Here is a 19,470-nt window from a genome sequence, read left to right on the forward strand (position 1 = left end):
AATTTGGATTTGTTACTATGTTACCTAGAAGAATAACAAACTGTGCAAGGATGGAGGTTGTAGGAGCAAGGAGAAGTTGTCTGTAAAGTTGGTGGATGCCTATTTTCCATTTTGCAGTCCCTTGTCTCCCTCTTGTGGCCTCCTGGAGGCAACTAGCTGTGCAAAAAAAAGACAGCCTGGCGGCCGGCTGTTGCAGTGTTGCCCTCTCAGGCAACACTGAGTGACTGACTGAGCCTCACCGTCTTATATAAAGTTCAGACGGAACTTTGCACGTGTCATAGTGGAGCCCTCAGGATTCCAGAGCCAGCTTTCTGACATCATAATGGGGCCTCAGAGATAAAAGCCTGGGCCCAGGCAGTGTTGGTCAGTGCTGCTCAGCAGGCAGCACTGGACTGGACTGGATTACAGCTGATACAAGGTGTGAAGGAACAAGGGGTGGCTGTGGGCATGCACTTGCTGCCGCTGCCAGTGTTTATCTGCATGGCAGCAGGGCATTTGGGCGTTGCCAGGAAGGCGTTTTTATGTAGATTCCTCCTCTTTCAGCACTGCATTGTGGTGCAAGCAAAAGAAGCAAATCCTGTCTGGCTTCCTCTCCGGCCTTTAGTCACCTCCCGTGTAGCTGTGAGTGTGTGAGCCTGCAGGGCCCCATGGAATTGCCTAGAAGTAGGCTGAATCGCTGCAAGGGCTGAACAGCAGTATCGGGCAGGCTCGGGCAACGCGCGGCCCGTTCGGGTTATCGCTTCTCGGCCTTTTGGCTAAGATCAAGTGTAGTATCTGTTCTTATCAGTTTAATATCTGATACGTCCCCTATCTGGGGACCATATATTAAATGGATTTTTAGAACAGGGAGATGGAAATAGAGCTTGCTCTGTCCACTCCACGCATTGACCTGGTATTGCAGTATTTCCAGGACCGGTGCACCCTTTCCTTATGTGTTGACTAAAAGCAGATTCCAAAAGTGTTTTTTGTCTTTGCTATTGTTTCTGTCTTTCTGAAGGGATCTCCCCTTTTAATCCCATTATTTCAACACCTGTTGGACAATGCATGAGTGATAATGAGCTCATTGATTAAATGCAATTAATGAATAGATTGCCACCTCTTGTTGTGTGTCGTCTGTGTTTCTGTGTTTCCGGCATTTCACATTGGAACACCTCATTCACCTTCCTTGTCTTCTCTCCGCCCTCCCTTTTAGGTAAGTTAAAGAGCTGCACCTGAGCCAGCCACTGATTGATTGATTGATTGATTGATTGATTGATTGATTGATTGATTGATTGATGCAGCACAACAGTCAAATAGTGGAGTGGAGTAGGGGAACAGCAAACAGCCAATAAAGCAGCCCGCCCGCTCGCCTGCCCGCCACAATGGACCTACCTGTGTACACTAGATGGATGTGAAAGTAAGAATTGCAGTTGCAACAAAGCCTTGCTTGCCTACAAAGAGAGCAGCAATTTGGATTTGTTACTATGTTACCTAGAAGAATAACAAACTGTGCAAGGATGGAGGTTGTAGGAGCAAGGAGAAGTTGTCTGTAAAGTTGGTGGATGCCTATTTTCCATTTTGCAGTCCCTTGTCTCCCTCTTGTGGCCTCCTGGAGGCAACTAGCTGTGCAAAAAAAAGACAGCCTGGCGGCCGGCTGTTGCAGTGTTGCCCTCTCAGGCAACACTGAGTGACTGACTGAGCCTCACCGTCTTATATAAAGTTCAGACGGAACTTTGCACGTGTCATAGTGGAGCCCTCAGGATTCCAGAGCCAGCTTTCTGACATCATAATGGGGCCTCAGAGATAAAAGCCTGGGCCCAGGCAGTGTTGGTCAGTGCTGCTCAGCAGGCAGCACTGGACTGGACTGGATTACAGCTGATACAAGGTGTGAAGGAACAAGGGGTGGCTGTGGGCATGCACTTGCTGCCGCTGCCAAGTGTTTATCTGCATGGCAGCAGGGCATTTGGGCGTTGCCAGGAAGGCGTTTTTATGTAGATTCCTCCTCTTTCAGCACTGCATTGTGGTGCAAGCAAAAGAAGCAAATCCTGTCTGGCTTCCTCTCCGGCCTTTATTCACCTCCCGTGTAGCTGTGAGTGTGTGAGCCTGCAGGGCCCCATGGAATTGCCTAGAAGTAGGCTGAATCGCTGCAAGGGCTGAACAGCAGTATCGGGCAGGCTCGGGCAACGCGCGGCCCGTTCGGGTTATCGCTTCTCGGCCTTTTGGCTAAGATCAAGTGTAGTATCTGTTCTTATCAGTTTAATATCTGATACGTCCCCTATCTGGGGACCATATATTAAATGGATTTTTAGAACAGGGAGATGGAAATAGAGCTTGCTCTGTCCACTCCACGCATTGACCTGGTATTGCAGTATTTCCAGGACCGGTGCACCCTTTCCTTATGTGTTGACTAAAAGCAGATTCCAAAAGTGTTTTTTGTCTTTGCTATTGTTTCTGTCTTTCTGAAGGGATCTCCCCTTTTAATCCCATTATTTCAACACCTGTTGGACAATGCATGAGTGATAATGAGCTCATTGATTAAATGCAATTAATGAATAGATTGCCACCTCTTGTTGTGTGTCGTCTGTGTTTCTGTGTTTCCGGCATTTCACATTGGAACACCTCATTCACCTTCCTTGTCTTCTCTCCGCCCTCCCTTTTAGGTAAGTTAAAGAGCTGCACCTGAGCCAGCCACTGATTGATTGATTGATTGATTGATTGATTGATTGATTGATTGATTGATTGATTGATGCAGCACAACAGTCAAATAGTGGAGTGGAGTAGGGGAACAGCAAACAGCCAATAAAGCAGCCCGCCCGCTCGCCTGCCCGCCACAATGGACCTACCTGTGTACACTAGATGGATGTGATGGAATGTACTGTCGTCCCTACATTTCAAGAAGAAGTAAGAATTGCAGTTGCAACAAAGCCTTGCTTGCCTACAAAGAGAGCAGCAATTTGGATTTGTTACTATGTTACCTAGAAGAATAACAAACTGTGCAAGGATGGAGGTTGTAGGAGCAAGGAGAAGTTGTCTGTAAAGTTGGTGGATGCCTATTTTCCATTTTGCAGTCCCTTGTCTCCCTCTTGTGGCCTCCTGGAGGCAACTAGCTGTGCAAAAAAAAGACAGCCTGGCGGCCGGCTGTTGCAGTGTTGCCCTCTCAGGCAACACTGAGTGACTGACTGAGCCTCACCGTCTTATATAAAGTTCAGACGGAACTTTGCACGTGTCATAGTGGAGCCCTCAGGATTCCAGAGCCAGCTTTCTGACATCATAATGGGGCCTCAGAGATAAAAGCCTGGGCCCAGGCAGTGTTGGTCAGTGCTGCTCAGCAGGCAGCACTGGACTGGACTGGATTACAGCTGATACAAGGTGTGAAGGAACAAGGGGTGGCTGTGGGCATGCACTTGCTGCCGCTGCCAGTGTTTATCTGCATGGCAGCAGGGCATTTGGGCGTTGCCAGGAAGGCGTTTTTATGTAGATTCCTCCTCTTTCAGCACTGCATTGTGGTGCAAGCAAAAGAAGCAAATCCTGTCTGGCTTCCTCTCCGGCCTTTATTCACCTCCCGTGTAGCTGTGAGTGTGTGAGCCTGCAGGGCCCCATGGAATTGCCTAGAAGTAGGCTGAATCGCTGCAAGGGCTGAACAGCAGTATCGGGCAGGCTCGGGCAACGCGCGGCCCGTTCGGGTTATCGCTTCTCGGCCTTTTGGCTAAGATCAAGTGTAGTATCTGTTCTTATCAGTTTAATATCTGATACGTCCCCTATCTGGGGACCATATATTAAATGGATTTTTAGAACAGGGAGATGGAAATAGAGCTTGCTCTGTCCACTCCACGCATTGACCTGGTATTGCAGTATTTCCAGGACCGGTGCACCCTTTCCTTATGTGTTGACTAAAAGCAGATTCCAAAAGTGTTTTTTGTCTTTGCTATTGTTTCTGTCTTTCTGAAGGGATCTCCCCTTTTAATCCCATTATTTCAACACCTGTTGGACAATGCATGAGTGATAATGAGCTCATTGATTAAATGCAATTAATGAATAGATTGCCACCTCTTGTTGTGTGTCGTCTGTGTTTCTGTGTTTCCGGCATTTCACATTGGAACACCTCATTCACCTTCCTTGTCTTCTCTCCGCCCTCCCTTTTAGGTAAGTTAAAGAGCTGCACCTGAGCCAGCCACTGATTGATTGATTGATTGATTGATTGATTGATTGATTGATTGATTGATTGATTGCAGCACAACAGTCAAATAGTGGAGTGGAGTAGGGGAACAGCAAACAGCCAATAAAGCAGCCCGCCCGCTCGCCTGCCCGCCACAATGGACCTACCTGTGTACACTAGATGGATGTGATGGAATGTACTGTCGTCCCTACATTTCAAGAAGAAGTAAGAATTGCAGTTGCAACAAAGCCTTGCTTGCCTACAAAGAGAGCAGCAATTTGGATTTGTTACTATGTTACCTAGAAGAATAACAAACTGTGCAAGGATGGAGGTTGTAGGAGCAAGGAGAAGTTGTCTGTAAAGTTGGTGGATGCCTATTTTCCATTTTGCAGTCCCTTGTCTCCCTCTTGTGGCCTCCAGACAGCCTGGCGGCCGGCTGTTGCAGTGTTGCCCTCTCAGGCAACACTGAGTGACTGACTGAGCCTCACCGTCTTATATAAAGTCCAGACGGAACTTTGCACGTGTCATAGTGGAGCCCTCAGGATTCCAGAGCCAGCTTTCTGACATCATAATGGGGCCTCAGAGATAAAAGCCTGGGCCCAGGCAGTGTTGGTCAGTGCTGCTCAGCAGGCAGCACTGGACTGGACTGGATTACAGCTGATACAAGGTGTGAAGGAACAAGGGGTGGCTGTGGGCATGCACTTGCTGCCGCTGCCAGTGTTTATCTGCATGGCAGCAGGGCATTTGGGCGTTGCCAGGAAGGCGTTTTTATGTAGATTCCTCCTCTTTCAGCACTGCATTGTGGTGCAAGCAAAAGAAGCAAATCCTGTCTGGCTTCCTCTCCGGCCTTTATTCACCTCCCGTGTAGCTGTGAGTGTGTGAGCCTGCAGGGCCCCATGGAATTGCCTAGAAGTAGGCTGAATCGCTGCAAGGGCTGAACAGCAGTATCGGGCAGGCTCGGGCAACGCGCGGCCCGTTCGGGTTATCGCTTCTCGGCCTTTTGGCTAAGATCAAGTGTAGTATCTGTTCTTATCAGTTTAATATCTGATACGTCCCCTATCTGGGGACCATATATTAAATGGATTTTTAGAACAGGGAGATGGAAATAGAGCTTGCTCTGTCCACTCCACGCATTGACCTGGTATTGCAGTATTTCCAGGACCGGTGCACCCTTTCCTTATGTGTTGACTAAAAGCAGATTCCAAAAGTGTTTTTTGTCTTTGCTATTGTTTCTGTCTTTCTGAAGGGATCTCCCCTTTTAATCCCATTATTTCAACACCTGTTGGACAATGCATGAGTGATAATGAGCTCATTGATTAAATGCAATTAATGAATAGATTGCCACCTCTTGTTGTGTGTCGTCTGTGTTTCTGTGTTTCCGGCATTTCACATTGGAACACCTCATTCACCTTCCTTGTCTTCTCTCCGCCCTCCCTTTTAGGTAAGTTAAAGAGCTGCACCTGAGCCAGCCACTGATTGATTGATTGATTGATTGATTGATTGATTGATTGATTGATTGATTGATTGATGCAGCACAACAGTCAAATAGTGGAGTGGAGTAGGGGAACAGCAAACAGCCAATAAAGCAGCCCGCCCGCTCGCCTGCCCGCCACAATGGACCTACCTGTGTACACTAGATGGATGTGATGGAATGTACTGTCGTCCCTACATTTCAAGAAGAAGTAAGAATTGCAGTTGCAACAAAGCCTTGCTTGCCTACAAAGAGAGCAGCAATTTGGATTTGTTACTATGTTACCTAGAAGAATAACAAACTGTGCAAGGATGGAGGTTGTAGGAGCAAGGAGAAGTTGTCTGTAAAGTTGGTGGATGCCTATTTTCCATTTTGCAGTCCCTTGTCTCCCTCTTGTGGCCTCCTGGAGGCAACTAGCTGTGCAAAAAAAAGACAGCCTGGCGGCCGGCTGTTGCAGTGTTGCCCTCTCAGGCAACACTGAGTGACTGACTGAGCCTCACCGTCTTATATAAAGTTCAGACGGAACTTTGCACGTGTCATAGTGGAGCCCTCAGGATTCCAGAGCCAGCTTTCTGACATCATAATGGGGCCTCAGAGATAAAAGCCTGGGCCCAGGCAGTGTTGGTCAGTGCTGCTCAGCAGGCAGCACTGGACTGGACTGGATTACAGCTGATACAAGGTGTGAAGGAACAAGGGGTGGCTGTGGGCATGCACTTGCTGCCGCTGCCAGTGTTTATCTGCATGGCAGCAGGGCATTTGGGCGTTGCCAGGAAGGCGTTTTTATGTAGATTCCTCCTCTTTCAGCACTGCATTGTGGTGCAAGCAAAAGAAGCAAATCCTGTCTGGCTTCCTCTCCGGCCTTTATTCACCTCCCGTGTAGCTGTGAGTGTGTGAGCCTGCAGGGCCCCATGGAATTGCCTAGAAGTAGGCTGAATCGCTGCAAGGGCTGAACAGCAGTATCGGGCAGGCTCGGGCAACGCGCGGCCCGTTCGGGTTATCGCTTCTCGGCCTTTTGGCTAAGATCAAGTGTAGTATCTGTTCTTATCAGTTTAATATCTGATACGTCCCCTATCTGGGGACCATATATTAAATGGATTTTTAGAACAGGGAGATGGAAATAGAGCTTGCTCTGTCCACTCCACGCATTGACCTGGTATTGCAGTATTTCCAGGACCGGTGCACCCTTTCCTTATGTGTTGACTAAAAGCAGATTCCAAAAGTGTTTTTTGTCTTTGCTATTGTTTCTGTCTTTCTGAAGGGATCTCCCCTTTTAATCCCATTATTTCAACACCTGTTGGACAATGCATGAGTGATAATGAGCTCATTGATTAAATGCAATTAATGAATAGATTGCCACCTCTTGTTGTGTGTCGTCTGTGTTTCTGTGTTTCCGGCATTTCACATTGGAACACCTCATTCACCTTCCTTGTCTTCTCTCCGCCCTCCCTTTTAGGTAAGTTAAAGAGCTGCACCTGAGCCAGCCACTGATTGATTGATTGATTGATTGATTGATTGATTGATTGATTGATTGATTGATGCAGCACAACAGTCAAATAGTGGAGTGGAGTAGGGGAACAGCAAACAGCCAATAAAGCAGCCCGCCCGCTCGCCTGCCCGCCACAATGGACCTACCTGTGTACACTAGATGGATGTGATGGAATGTACTGTCGTCCCTACATTTCAAGAAGAAGTAAGAATTGCAGTTGCAACAAAGCCTTGCTTGCCTACAAAGAGAGCAGCAATTTGGATTTGTTACTATGTTACCTAGAAGAATAACAAACTGTGCAAGGATGGAGGTTGTAGGAGCAAGGAGAAGTTGTCTGTAAAGTTGGTGGATGCCTATTTTCCATTTTGCAGTCCCTTGTCTCCCTCTTGTGGCCTCCTGGAGGCAACTAGCTGTGCAAAAAAAAGACAGCCTGGCGGCCGGCTGTTGCAGTGTTGCCCTCTCAGGCAACACTGAGTGACTGACTGAGCCTCACCGTCTTATATAAAGTTCAGACGGAACTTTGCACGTGTCATAGTGGAGCCCTCAGGATTCCAGAGCCAGCTTTCTGACATCATAATGGGGCCTCAGAGATAAAAGCCTGGGCCCAGGCAGTGTTGGTCAGTGCTGCTCAGCAGGCAGCACTGGACTGGACTGGATTACAGCTGATACAAGGTGTGAAGGAACAAGGGGTGGCTGTGGGCATGCACTTGCTGCCGCTGCCAGCGTTTATCTGCATGGCAGCAGGGCATTTGGGCGTTGCCAGGAAGGCGTTTTTATGTAGATTCCTCCTCTTTCAGCACTGCATTGTGGTGCAAGCAAAAGAAGCAAATCCTGTCTGGCTTCCTCTCCGGCCTTTATTCACCTCCCGTGTAGCTGTGAGTGTGTGAGCCTGCAGGGCCCCATGGAATTGCCTAGAAGTAGGCTGAATCGCTGCAAGGGCTGAACAGCAGTATCGGGCAGGCTCGGGCAACGCGCGGCCCGTTCGGGTTATCGCTTCTCGGCCTTTTGGCTAAGATCAAGTGTAGTATCTGTTCTTATCAGTTTAATATCTGATACGTCCCCTATCTGGGGACCATATATTAAATGGATTTTTAGAACAGGGAGATGGAAATAGAGCTTGCTCTGTCCACTCCACGCATTGACCTGGTATTGCAGTATTTCCAGGACCGGTGCACCCTTTCCTTATGTGTTGACTAAAAGCAGATTCCAAAAGTGTTTTTTGTCTTTGCTATTGTTTCTGTCTTTCTGAAGGGATCTCCCCTTTTAATCCCATTATTTCAACACCTGTTGGACAATGCATGAGTGATAATGAGCTCATTGATTAAATGCAATTAATGAATAGATTGCCACCTCTTGTTGTGTGTCGTCTGTGTTTCTGTGTTTCCGGCATTTCACATTGGAACACCTCATTCACCTTCCTTGTCTTCTCTCCGCCCTCCCTTTTAGGTAAGTTAAAGAGCTGCACCTGAGCCAGCCACTGATTGATTGATTGATTGATTGATTGATTGATTGATGCAGCACAACAGTCAAATAGTGGAGTGGAGTAGGGGAACAGCAAACAGCCAATAAAGCAGCCCGCCCGCTCGCCTGCCCGCCACAATGGACCTACCTGTGTACACTAGATGGATGTGATGGAATGTACTGTCGTCCCTACATTTCAAGAAGAAGTAAGAATTGCAGTTGCAACAAAGCCTTGCTTGCCTACAAAGAGAGCAGCAATTTGGATTTGTTACTATGTTACCTAGAAGAATAACAAACTGTGCAAGGATGGAGGTTGTAGGAGCAAGGAGAAGTTGTCTGTAAAGTTGGTGGATGCCTATTTTCCATTTTGCAGTCCCTTGTCTCCCTCTTGTGGCCTCCTGGAGGCAACTAGCTGTGCAAAAAAAAGACAGCCTGGCGGCCGGCTGTTGCAGTGTTGCCCTCTCAGGCAACACTGAGTGACTGACTGAGCCTCACCGTCTTATATAAAGTTCAGACGGAACTTTGCACGTGTCATAGTGGAGCCCTCAGGATTCCAGAGCCAGCTTTCTGACATCATAATGGGGCCTCAGAGATAAAAGCCTGGGCCCAGGCAGTGTTGGTCAGTGCTGCTCAGCAGGCAGCACTGGACTGGACTGGATTACAGCTGATACAAGGTGTGAAGGAACAAGGGGTGGCTGTGGGCATGCACTTGCTGCCGCTGCCAGTGTTTATCTGCATGGCAGCAGGGCATTTGGGCGTTGCCAGGAAGGCGTTTTTATGTAGATTCCTCCTCTTTCAGCACTGCATTGTGGTGCAAGCAAAAGAAGCAAATCCTGTCTGGCTTCCTCTCCGGCCTTTATTCACCTCCCGTGTAGCTGTGAGTGTGTGAGCCTGCAGGGCCCCATGGAATTGCCTAGAAGTAGGCTGAATCGCTGCAAGGGCTGAACAGCAGTATCGGGCAGGCTCGGGCAACGCGCGGCCCGTTCGGGTTATCGCTTCTCGGCCTTTTGGCTAAGATCAAGTGTAGTATCTGTTCTTATCAGTTTAATATCTGATACGTCCCCTATCTGGGGACCATATATTAAATGGATTTTTAGAACAGGGAGATGGAAATAGAGCTTGCTCTGTCCACTCCACGCATTGACCTGGTATTGCAGTATTTCCAGGACCGGTGCACCCTTTCCTTATGTGTTGACTAAAAGCAGATTCCAAAAGTGTTTTTTGTCTTTGCTATTGTTTCTGTCTTTCTGAAGGGATCTCCCCTTTTAATCCCATTATTTCAACACCTGTTGGACAATGCATGAGTGATAATGAGCTCATTGATTAAATGCAATTAATGAATAGATTGCCACCTCTTGTTGTGTGTCGTCTGTGTTTCTGTGTTCCCGGCATTTCACATTGGAACACCTCATTCACCTTCCTTGTCTTCTCTCCGCCCTCCCTTTTAGGTAAGTTAAAGAGCTGCACCTGAGCCAGCCACTGATTGATTGATTGATTGATTGATTGATTGATTGATTGATTGATTGATGCAGCACAACAGTCAAATAGTGGAGTGGAGTAGGGGAACAGCAAACAGCCAATAAAGCAGCCCGCCCGCTCGCCTGCCCGCCACAATGGACCTACCTGTGTACACTAGATGGATGTGATGGAATGTACTGTCGTCCCTACATTTCAAGAAGAAGTAAGAATTGCAGTTGCAACAAAGCCTTGCTTGCCTACAAAGAGAGCAGCAATTTGGATTTGTTACTATGTTACCTAGAAGAATAACAAACTGTGCAAGGATGGAGGTTGTAGGAGCAAGGAGAAGTTGTCTGTAAAGTTGGTGGATGCCTATTTTCCATTTTGCAGTCCCTTGTCTCCCTCTTGTGGCCTCCTGGAGGCAACTAGCTGTGCAAAAAAAAGACAGCCTGGCGGCCGGCTGTTGCAGTGTTGCCCTCTCAGGCAACACTGAGTGACTGACTGAGCCTCACCGTCTTATATAAAGTTCAGACGGAACTTTGCACGTGTCATAGTGGAGCCCTCAGGATTCCAGAGCCAGCTTTCTGACATCATAATGGGGCCTCAGAGATAAAAGCCTGGGCCCAGGCAGTGTTGGTCAGTGCTGCTCAGCAGGCAGCACTGGACTGGACTGGATTACAGCTGATACAAGGTGTGAAGGAACAAGGGGTGGCTGTGGGCATGCACTTGCTGCCGCTGCCAGTGTTTATCTGCATGGCAGCAGGGCATTTGGGCGTTGCCAGGAAGGCGTTTTTATGTAGATTCCTCCTCTTTCAGCACTGCATTGTGGTGCAAGCAAAAGAAGCAAATCCTGTCTGGCTTCCTCTCCGGCCTTTATTCACCTCCCGTGTAGCTGTGAGTGTGTGAGCCTGCAGGGCCCCATGGAATTGCCTAGAAGTAGGCTGAATCGCTGCAAGGGCTGAACAGCAGTATCGGGCAGGCTCGAGCAACGCGCGGCCCGTTCGGGTTATCGCTTCTCGGCCTTTTGGCTAAGATCAAGTGTAGTATCTGTTCTTATCAGTTTAATATCTGATACGTCCCCTATCTGGGGACCATATATTAAATGGATTTTTAGAACAGGGAGATGGAAATAGAGCTTGCTCTGTCCACTCCACGCATTGACCTGGTATTGCAGTATTTCCAGGACCGGTGCACCCTTTCCTTATGTGTTGACTAAAAGCAGATTCCAAAAGTGTTTTTTGTCTTTGCTATTGTTTCTGTCTTTCTGAAGGGATCTCCCCTTTTAATCCCATTATTTCAACACCTGTTGGACAATGCATGAGTGATAATGAGCTCATTGATTAAATGCAATTAATGAATAGATTGCCACCTCTTGTTGTGTGTCGTCTGTGTTTCTGTGTTTCCGGCATTTCACATTGGAACACCTCATTCACCTTCCTTGTCTTCTCTCCGCCCTCCCTTTTAGGTAAGTTAAAGAGCTGCACCTGAGCCAGCCACTGATTGATTGATTGATTGATTGATTGATTGATTGATTGATTGATTGATTGATTGATTGATGCAGCACAACAGTCAAATAGTGGAGTGGAGTAGGGGAACAGCAAACAGCCAATAAAGCAGCCCGCCCGCTCGCCTGCCCGCCACAATGGACCTACCTGTGTACACTAGATGGATGTGATGGAATGTACTGTCGTCCCTACATTTCAAGAAGAAGTAAGAATTGCAGTTGCAACAAAGCCTTGCTTGCCTACAAAGAGAGCAGCAATTTGGATTTGTTACTATGTTACCTAGAAGAATAACAAACTGTGCAAGGATGGAGGTTGTAGGAGCAAGGAGAAGTTGTCTGTAAAGTTGGTGGATGCCTATTTTCCATTTTGCAGTCCCTTGTCTCCCTCTTGTGGCCTCCTGGAGGCAACTAGCTGTGCAAAAAAAAGACAGCCTGGCGGCCGGCTGTTGCAGTGTTGCCCTCTCAGGCAACACTGAGTGACTGACTGAGCCTCACCGTCTTATATAAAGTTCAGACGGAACTTTGCACGTGTCATAGTGGAGCCCTCAGGATTCCAGAGCCAGCTTTCTGACATCATAATGGGGCCTCAGAGATAAAAGCCTGGGCCCAGGCAGTGTTGGTCAGTGCTGCTCAGCAGGCAGCACTGGACTGGACTGGATTACAGCTGATACAAGGTGTGAAGGAACAAGGGGTGGCTGTGGGCATGCACTTGCTGCCGCTGCCAGTGTTTATCTGCATGGCAGCAGGGCATTTGGGCGTTGCCAGGAAGGCGTTTTTATGTAGATTCCTCCTCTTTCAGCACTGCATTGTGGTGCAAGCAAAAGAAGCAAATCCTGTCTGGCTTCCTCTCCGGCCTTTATTCACCTCCCGTGTAGCTGTGAGTGTGTGAGCCTGCAGGGCCCCATGGAATTGCCTAGAAGTAGGCTGAATCGCTGCAAGGGCTGAACAGCAGTATCGGGCAGGCTCGGGCAACGCGCGGCCCGTTCGGGTTATCGCTTCTCGGCCTTTTGGCTAAGATCAAGTGTAGTATCTGTTCTTATCAGTTTAATATCTGATACGTCCCCTATCTGGGGACCATATATTAAATGGATTTTTAGAACAGGGAGATGGAAATAGAGCTTGCTCTGTCCACTCCACGCATTGACCTGGTATTGCAGTATTTCCAGGACCGGTGCACCCTTTCCTTATGTGTTGACTAAAAGCAGATTCCAAAAGTGTTTTTTGTCTTTGCTATTGTTTCTGTCTTTCTGAAGGGATCTCCCCTTTTAATCCCATTATTTCAACACCTGTTGGACAATGCATGAGTGATAATGAGCTCATTGATTAAATGCAATTAATGAATAGATTGCCACCTCTTGTTGTGTGTCGTCTGTGTTTCTGTGTTTCCGGCATTTCACATTGGAACACCTCATTCACCTTCCTTGTCTTCTCTCCGCCCTCCCTTTTAGGTAAGTTAAAGAGCTGCACCTGAGCCAGCCACTGATTGATTGATTGATTGATTGATTGATTGATTGATTGATTGATTGATGCAGCACAACAGTCAAATAGTGGAGTGGAGTAGGGGAACAGCAAACAGCCAATAAAGCAGCCCGCCCGCTCGCCTGCCCGCCACAATGGACCTACCTGTGTACACTAGATGGATGTGATGGAATGTACTGTCGTCCCTACATTTCAAGAAGAAGTAAGAATTGCAGTTGCAACAAAGCCTTGCTTGCCTACAAAGAGAGCAGCAATTTGGATTTGTTACTATGTTACCTAGAAGAATAACAAACTGTGCAAGGATGGAGGTTGTAGGAGCAAGGAGAAGTTGTCTGTAAAGTTGGTGGATGCCTATTTTCCATTTTGCAGTCCCTTGTCTCCCTCTTGTGGCCTCCTGGAGGCAACTAGCTGTGCAAAAAAAAGACAGCCTGGCGGCCGGCTGTTGCAGTGTTGCCCTCTCAGGCAACACTGAGTGACTGACTGAGCCTCACCGTCTTATATAAAGTTCAGACGGAACTTTGCACGTGTCATAGTGGAGCCCTCAGGATTCCAGAGCCAGCTTTCTGACATCATAATGGGGCCTCAGAGATAAAAGCCTGGGCCCAGGCAGTGTTGGTCAGTGCTGCTCAGCAGGCAGCACTGGACTGGACTGGATTACAGCTGATACAAGGTGTGAAGGAACAAGGGGTGGCTGTGGGCATGCACTTGCTGCCGCTGCCAGTGTTTATCTGCATGGCAGCAGGGCATTTGGGCGTTGCCAGGAAGGCGTTTTTATGTAGATTCCTCCTCTTTCAGCACTGCATTGTGGTGCAAGCAAAAGAAGCAAATCCTGTCTGGCTTCCTCTCCGGCCTTTATTCACCTCCCGTGTAGCTGTGAGTGTGTGAGCCTGCAGGGCCCCATGGAATTGCCTAGAAGTAGGCTGAATCGCTGCAAGGGCTGAACAGCAGTATCGGGCAGGCTCGGGCAACGCGCGGCCCGTTCGGGTTATCGCTTCTCGGCCTTTTGGCTAAGATCAAGTGTAGTATCTGTTCTTATCAGTTTAATATCTGATACGTCCCCTATCTGGGGACCATATATTAAATGGATTTTTAGAACAGGGAGATGGAAATAGAGCTTGCTCTGTCCACTCCACGCATTGACCTGGTATTGCAGTATTTCCAGGACCGGTGCACCCTTTCCTTATGTGTTGACTAAAAGCAGATTCCAAAAGTGTTTTTTGTCTTTGCTATTGTTTCTGTCTTTCTGAAGGGATCTCCCCTTTTAATCCCATTATTTCAACACCTGTTGGACAATGCATGAGTGATAATGAGCTCATTGATTAAATGCAATTAATGAATAGATTGCCACCTCTTGTTGTGTGTCGTCTGTGTTTCTGTGTTTCCGGCATTTCACATTGGAACACCTCATTCACCTTCCTTGTCTTCTCTCCGCCCTCCCTTTTAGGTAAGTTAAAGAGCTGCACCTGAGCCAGCCACTGATTGATTGATTGATTGATTGATTGATTGATTGATTGATTGATTGATTGATTGATTGATTGATTGATTGATTGATGCAGCACAACAGTCAAATAGTGGAGTGGAGTAGGGGAACAGCAAACAGCCAATAAAGCAGCCCGCCCGCTCGCCTGCCCGCCACAATGGACCTACCTGTGTACACTAGATGGATGTGATGGAATGTACTGTCGTCCCTACATTTCAAGAAGAAGTAAGAATTGCAGTTGCAACAAAGCCTTGCTTGCCTACAAAGAGAGCAGCAATTTGGATTTGTTACTATGTTACCTAGAAGAATAACAAACTGTGCAAGGATGGAGGTTGTAGGAGCAAGGAGAAGTTGTCTGTAAAGTTGGTGGATGCCTATTTTCCATTTTGCAGTCCCTTGTCTCCCTCTTGTGGCCTCCTGGAGGCAACTAGCTGTGCAAAAAAAAGACAGCCTGGCGGCCGGCTGTTGCAGTGTTGCCCTCTCAGGCAACACTGAGTGACTGACTGAGCCTCACCGTCTTATATAAAGTTCAGACGGAACTTTGCACGTGTCATAGTGGAGCCCTCAGGATTCCAGAGCCAGCTTTCTGACATCATAATGGGGCCTCAGAGATAAAAGCCTGGGCCCAGGCAGTGTTGGTCAGTGCTGCTCAGCAGGCAGCACTGGACTGGACTGGATTACAGCTGATACAAGGTGTGAAGGAACAAGGGGTGGCTGTGGGCATGCACTTGCTGCCGCTGCCAGTGTTTATCTGCATGGCAGCAGGGCATTTGGGCGTTGCCAGGAAGGCGTTTTTATATCGATTCCTCCTCTTTCAGCACTGCATTGTGGTGCAAGCAAAAGAAGCAAATCCTGTCTGGCTTCCTCTCCGGCCTTTATTCACCTCCCGTGTAGCTGTGAGTGTGTGAGCCTGCAGGGCCCCATGGAATTGCCTAGAAGTAGGCTGAATCGCTGCAAGGGCTGAACAGCAGTATCGGGCAGGCTCGGGCAACGCGCGGCCCGTTCGGGTTATCGCTTCTCGGCCTTTTGGCTAAGATCAAGTGTAGTATCTGTTCTTATCAGTTTAATATCTGATACGTCCCCTATCTGGGGACCATATATTAAATGGATTTTTAGAACAGGGAGATGGAAATAGAGCTTGCTCTGTCCACTCCACGCATTGACCTGGTATTGCAGTATTTCCAGGACCGGTGCACCCTTTCCTTATGTGTTGACTAAAAGCAGATTCCAAAAGTGTTTTTTGTCTTTGCTATTGTTTCTGTCTTTCTGAAGGGATCTCCCCTTTTAATCCCATTATTTCAACACCTGTTGGACAATGCATGAGTGATAATGAGCTCATTGATTAAATGCAATTAATGAATAGATTGCCACCTCTTGTTGTGTGTCGTCTGTGTTTCTGTGTTTCCGGCATTTCACATTGGAACACCTCATTCACCTTCCTTGTCTTCTCTCCGCCCTCCCTTTTAGGTAAGTTAAAGAGCTGCACCTGAGCCAGCCACTGATTGATTGATTGATTGATTGATTGATTGATTGATTGATTGATTGATTGATTGATTGATTGATTGATTGATGCAGCACAACAGTCAAATAGTGGAGTGGAGTAGGGGAACAGCAAACAGCCAATAAAGCAGCCCGCCCGCTCGCCTGCCCGCCACAATGGACCTACCTGTGTACACTAGATGGATGTGATGGAATGTACTGTCGTCCCTACATTTCAAGAAGAAGTAAGAATTGCAGTTGCAACAAAGCCTTGCTTGCCTACAAAGAGAGCAGCAATTTGGATTTGTTACTATGTTACCTAGAAGAATAACAAACTGTGCAAGGATGGAGGTTGTAGGAGCAAGGAGAAGTTGTCTGTAAAGTTGGTGGATGCCTATTTTCCATTTTGCAGTCCCTTGTCTCCCTCTTGTGGCCTCCTGGAGGCAACTAGCTGTGCAAAAAAAAGACAGCCTGGCGGCCGGCTGTTGCAGTGTTGCCCTCTCAGCAAAAACACTGAGTGACTGACTGAGCCTCACCGTCTTATATAAAGTTCAGACGGAACTTTGCACGTGTCATAGTGGAGCCCTCAGGATTCCAGAGCCAGCTTTCTGACATCATAATGGGGCCTCAGAGATAAAAGCCTGGGCCCAGGCAGTGTTGGTCAGTGCTGCTCAGCAGGCAGCACTGGACTGGACTGGATTACAGCTGATACAAGGTGTGAAGGAACAAGGGGTGGCTGTGGGCATGCACTTGCTGCCGCTGCCAGTGTTTATCTGCATGGCAGCAGGGCATTTGGGCGTTGCCAGGAAGGCGTTTTTATGTAGATTCCTCCTCTTTCAGCACTGCATTGTGGTGCAAGCAAAAGAAGCAAATCCTGTCTGGCTTCCTCTCCGGCCTTTATTCACCTCCCGTGTAGCTGTGAGTGTGTGAGCCTGCAGGGCCCCATGGAATTGCCTAGAAGTAGGCTGAATCGCTGCAAGGGCTGAACAGCAGTATCGGGCAGGCTCGGGCAACGCGCGGCCCGTTCGGGTTATCGCTTCTCGGCCTTTTGGCTAAGATCAAGTGTAGTATCTGTTCTTATCAGTTTAATATCTGATACGTCCCCTATCTGGGGACCATATATTAAATGGATTTTTAGAACAGGGAGATGGAAATAGAGCTTGCTCTGTCCACTCCACGCATTGACCTGGTATTGCAGTATTTCCAGGACCGGTGCACCCTTTCCTTATGTGTTGACTAAAAGCAGATTCCAAAAGTGTTTTTTGTCTTTGCTATTGTTTCTGTCTTTCTGAAGGGATCTCCCCTTTTAATCCCATTATTTCAACACCTGTTGGACAATGCATGAGTGATAATGAGCTCATTGATTAAATGCAATTAATGAATAGATTGCCACCTCTTGTTGTGTGTCGTCTGTGTTTCTGTGTTTCCGGCATTTCACATTGGAACACCTCATTCACCTTCCTTGTCTTCTCTCCGCCCTCCCTTTTAGGTAAGTTAAAGAGCTGCACCTGAGCCAGCCACTGATTGATTGATTGATTGATTGATTGATTGATTGATTGATTGATTGATTGATTGATTGATTGATGCAGCACAACAGTCAAATAGTGGAGTGGAGTAGGGGAACAGCAAACAGCCAATAAAGCAGCCCGCCCGCTCGCCTGCCCGCCACAATGGACCTACCTGTGTACACTAGATGGATGTGATGGAATGTACTGTCGTCCCTACATTTCAAGAAGAAGTAAGAATTGCAGTTGCAACAAAGCCTTGCTTGCCTACAAAGAGAGCAGCAATTTGGATTTGTTACTATGTTACCTAGAAGAATAACAAACTGTGCAAGGATGGAGGTTGTAGGAGCAAGGAGAAGTTGTCTGTAAAGTTGGTGGATGCCTATTTTCCATTTTGCAGTCCCTTGTCTCCCTCTTGTGGCCTCCTGGAGGCAACTAGCTGTGCAAAAAAAAGACAGCCTGGCGGCCGGCTGTTGCAGTGTTGCCCTCTCAGCAAAAACACTGAGTGACTGACTGAGCCTCACCGTCTTATATAAAGTTCAGACGGAACTTTGCACGTGTCATAGTGGAGCCCTCAGGATTCCAGAGCCAGCTTTCTGACATCATAATGGGGCCTCAGAGATAAAAGCCTGGGCCCAGGCAGTGTTGGTCAGTGCTGCTCAGCAGGCAGCACTGGACTGGACTGGATTACAGCTGATACAAGGTGTGAAGGAACAAGGGGTGGCTGTGGGCATGCACTTGCTGCCGCTGCCAGTGTTTATCTGCATGGCAGCAGGGCATTTGGGCGTTGCCAGGAAGGCGTTTTTATGTAGATTCCTCCTCTTTCAGCACTGCATTGTGGTGCAAGCAAAAGAAGCAAATCCTGTCTGGCTTCCTCTCCGGCCTTTATTCACCTCCCGTGTAGCTGTGAGTGTGTGAGCCTGCAGGGCCCCATGGAATTGCCTAGAAGTAGGCTGAATCGCTGCAAGGGCTGAACAGCAGTATCGGGCAGGCTCGGGCAACGCGCGGCCCGTTCGGGTTATCGCTTCTCGGCCTTTTGGCTAAGATCAAGTGTAGTATCTGTTCTTATCAGTTTAATATCTGATACGTCCCCTATCTGGGGACCATATATTAAATGGATTTTTAGAACAGGGAGATGGAAATAGAGCTTGCTCTGTCCACTCCACGCATTGACCTGGTATTGCAGTATTTCCAGGACCGGTGCACCCTTTCCTTATGTGTTGACTAAAAGCAGATTCCAAAAGTGTTTTTTGTCTTTGCTATTGTTTCTGTCTTTCTGAAGGGATCTCCCCTTTTAATCCCATTATTTCAACACCTGTTGGACAATGCATGAGTGATAATGAGCTCATTGATTAAATGCAATTAATGAATAGATTGACACCTCTTGTTGTGTGTCGTCTGTGTTTCTGTGTTTCCGGCATTTCACATTGGAACACCTCATTCACCTTCCTTGTCTTCTCTCCGCCCTCCCTTTTAGGTAAGTTAAAGAGCTGCACCTGAGCCAGCCACTGATTGATTGATTGATTGATTGATTGATTGATTGATTGATTGATTGATTGATTGATTGATTGATGCAGCACAACAGTCAAATAGTGGAGTGGAGTAGGGGAACAGCAAACAGCCAATAAAGCAGCCCGCCCGCTCGCCTGCCCGCCACAATGGACCTACCTGTGTACACTAGATGGATGTGATGGAATGTACTGTCGTCCCTACATTTCAAGAAGAAGTAAGAATTGCAGTTGCAACAAAGCCTTGCTTGCCTACAAAGAGAGCAGCAATTTGGATTTGTTACTATGTTACCTAGAAGAATAACAAACTGTGCAAGGATGGAGGTTGTAGGAGCAAGGAGAAGTTGTCTGTAAAGTTGGTGGATGCCTATTTTCCATTTTGCAGTCCCTTGTCTCCCTCTTGTGGCCTCCTGGAGGCAACTAGCTGTGCAAAAAAAAGACAGCCTGGCGGCCGGCTGTTGCAGTGTTGCCCTCTCAGGCAACACTGAGTGACTGACTGAGCCT

At 47.7% G+C, this 19,470-nt stretch overlaps 13 non-coding genes across 13 annotated transcripts; all 13 read left to right on the top strand.

Moving 5' to 3' along the window:
• Window positions 1-735: 735 nt before the first annotated feature.
• Window positions 736-926, top strand: LOC142696893 (U2 spliceosomal RNA). The gene has a single exon (XR_012864740.1). It is a non-coding gene; the product is annotated as a U2 spliceosomal RNA (small nuclear RNA).
• Window positions 927-2,182: 1,256 nt separating this feature from the next.
• LOC142696894 (U2 spliceosomal RNA) lies at window positions 2,183-2,373 on the top strand. Its single transcript, XR_012864741.1, has one exon. It is a non-coding gene; the product is annotated as a U2 spliceosomal RNA (small nuclear RNA).
• A 1,292-nt stretch (window positions 2,374-3,665) lies between these two features.
• On the top strand, window positions 3,666-3,856 carry LOC142696895 (U2 spliceosomal RNA). The gene has a single exon (XR_012864742.1). It is a non-coding gene; the product is annotated as a U2 spliceosomal RNA (small nuclear RNA).
• Window positions 3,857-5,119: 1,263 nt separating this feature from the next.
• Window positions 5,120-5,310, top strand: LOC142696896 (U2 spliceosomal RNA). Its single transcript, XR_012864743.1, has one exon. It is a non-coding gene; the product is annotated as a U2 spliceosomal RNA (small nuclear RNA).
• A 1,292-nt stretch (window positions 5,311-6,602) lies between these two features.
• LOC142696898 (U2 spliceosomal RNA) lies at window positions 6,603-6,793 on the top strand. Its single transcript, XR_012864744.1, has one exon. It is a non-coding gene; the product is annotated as a U2 spliceosomal RNA (small nuclear RNA).
• A 1,288-nt stretch (window positions 6,794-8,081) lies between these two features.
• LOC142696899 (U2 spliceosomal RNA) lies at window positions 8,082-8,272 on the top strand. The gene has a single exon (XR_012864745.1). It is a non-coding gene; the product is annotated as a U2 spliceosomal RNA (small nuclear RNA).
• A 1,272-nt stretch (window positions 8,273-9,544) lies between these two features.
• Window positions 9,545-9,735, top strand: LOC142696901 (U2 spliceosomal RNA). The gene has a single exon (XR_012864747.1). It is a non-coding gene; the product is annotated as a U2 spliceosomal RNA (small nuclear RNA).
• A 1,284-nt stretch (window positions 9,736-11,019) lies between these two features.
• Window positions 11,020-11,210, top strand: LOC142696902 (U2 spliceosomal RNA). Its single transcript, XR_012864748.1, has one exon. It is a non-coding gene; the product is annotated as a U2 spliceosomal RNA (small nuclear RNA).
• A 1,296-nt stretch (window positions 11,211-12,506) lies between these two features.
• LOC142696903 (U2 spliceosomal RNA) lies at window positions 12,507-12,697 on the top strand. The gene has a single exon (XR_012864749.1). It is a non-coding gene; the product is annotated as a U2 spliceosomal RNA (small nuclear RNA).
• A 1,284-nt stretch (window positions 12,698-13,981) lies between these two features.
• On the top strand, window positions 13,982-14,172 carry LOC142696904 (U2 spliceosomal RNA). Its single transcript, XR_012864750.1, has one exon. It is a non-coding gene; the product is annotated as a U2 spliceosomal RNA (small nuclear RNA).
• A 1,312-nt stretch (window positions 14,173-15,484) lies between these two features.
• On the top strand, window positions 15,485-15,675 carry LOC142696905 (U2 spliceosomal RNA). The gene has a single exon (XR_012864751.1). It is a non-coding gene; the product is annotated as a U2 spliceosomal RNA (small nuclear RNA).
• A 1,310-nt stretch (window positions 15,676-16,985) lies between these two features.
• On the top strand, window positions 16,986-17,176 carry LOC142696906 (U2 spliceosomal RNA). Its single transcript, XR_012864752.1, has one exon. It is a non-coding gene; the product is annotated as a U2 spliceosomal RNA (small nuclear RNA).
• A 1,302-nt stretch (window positions 17,177-18,478) lies between these two features.
• LOC142696907 (U2 spliceosomal RNA) lies at window positions 18,479-18,669 on the top strand. The gene has a single exon (XR_012864753.1). It is a non-coding gene; the product is annotated as a U2 spliceosomal RNA (small nuclear RNA).
• The last annotated feature ends 801 nt before the right edge of the window (window positions 18,670-19,470 follow it).

The sequence above is a fragment of the Rhinoderma darwinii genome, assembly GCF_050947455.1.
Source record: "Rhinoderma darwinii isolate aRhiDar2 chromosome 5 unlocalized genomic scaffold, aRhiDar2.hap1 SUPER_5_unloc_7, whole genome shotgun sequence".
Taxonomy (NCBI): Eukaryota; Metazoa; Chordata; class Amphibia; order Anura; family Rhinodermatidae; genus Rhinoderma; species Rhinoderma darwinii.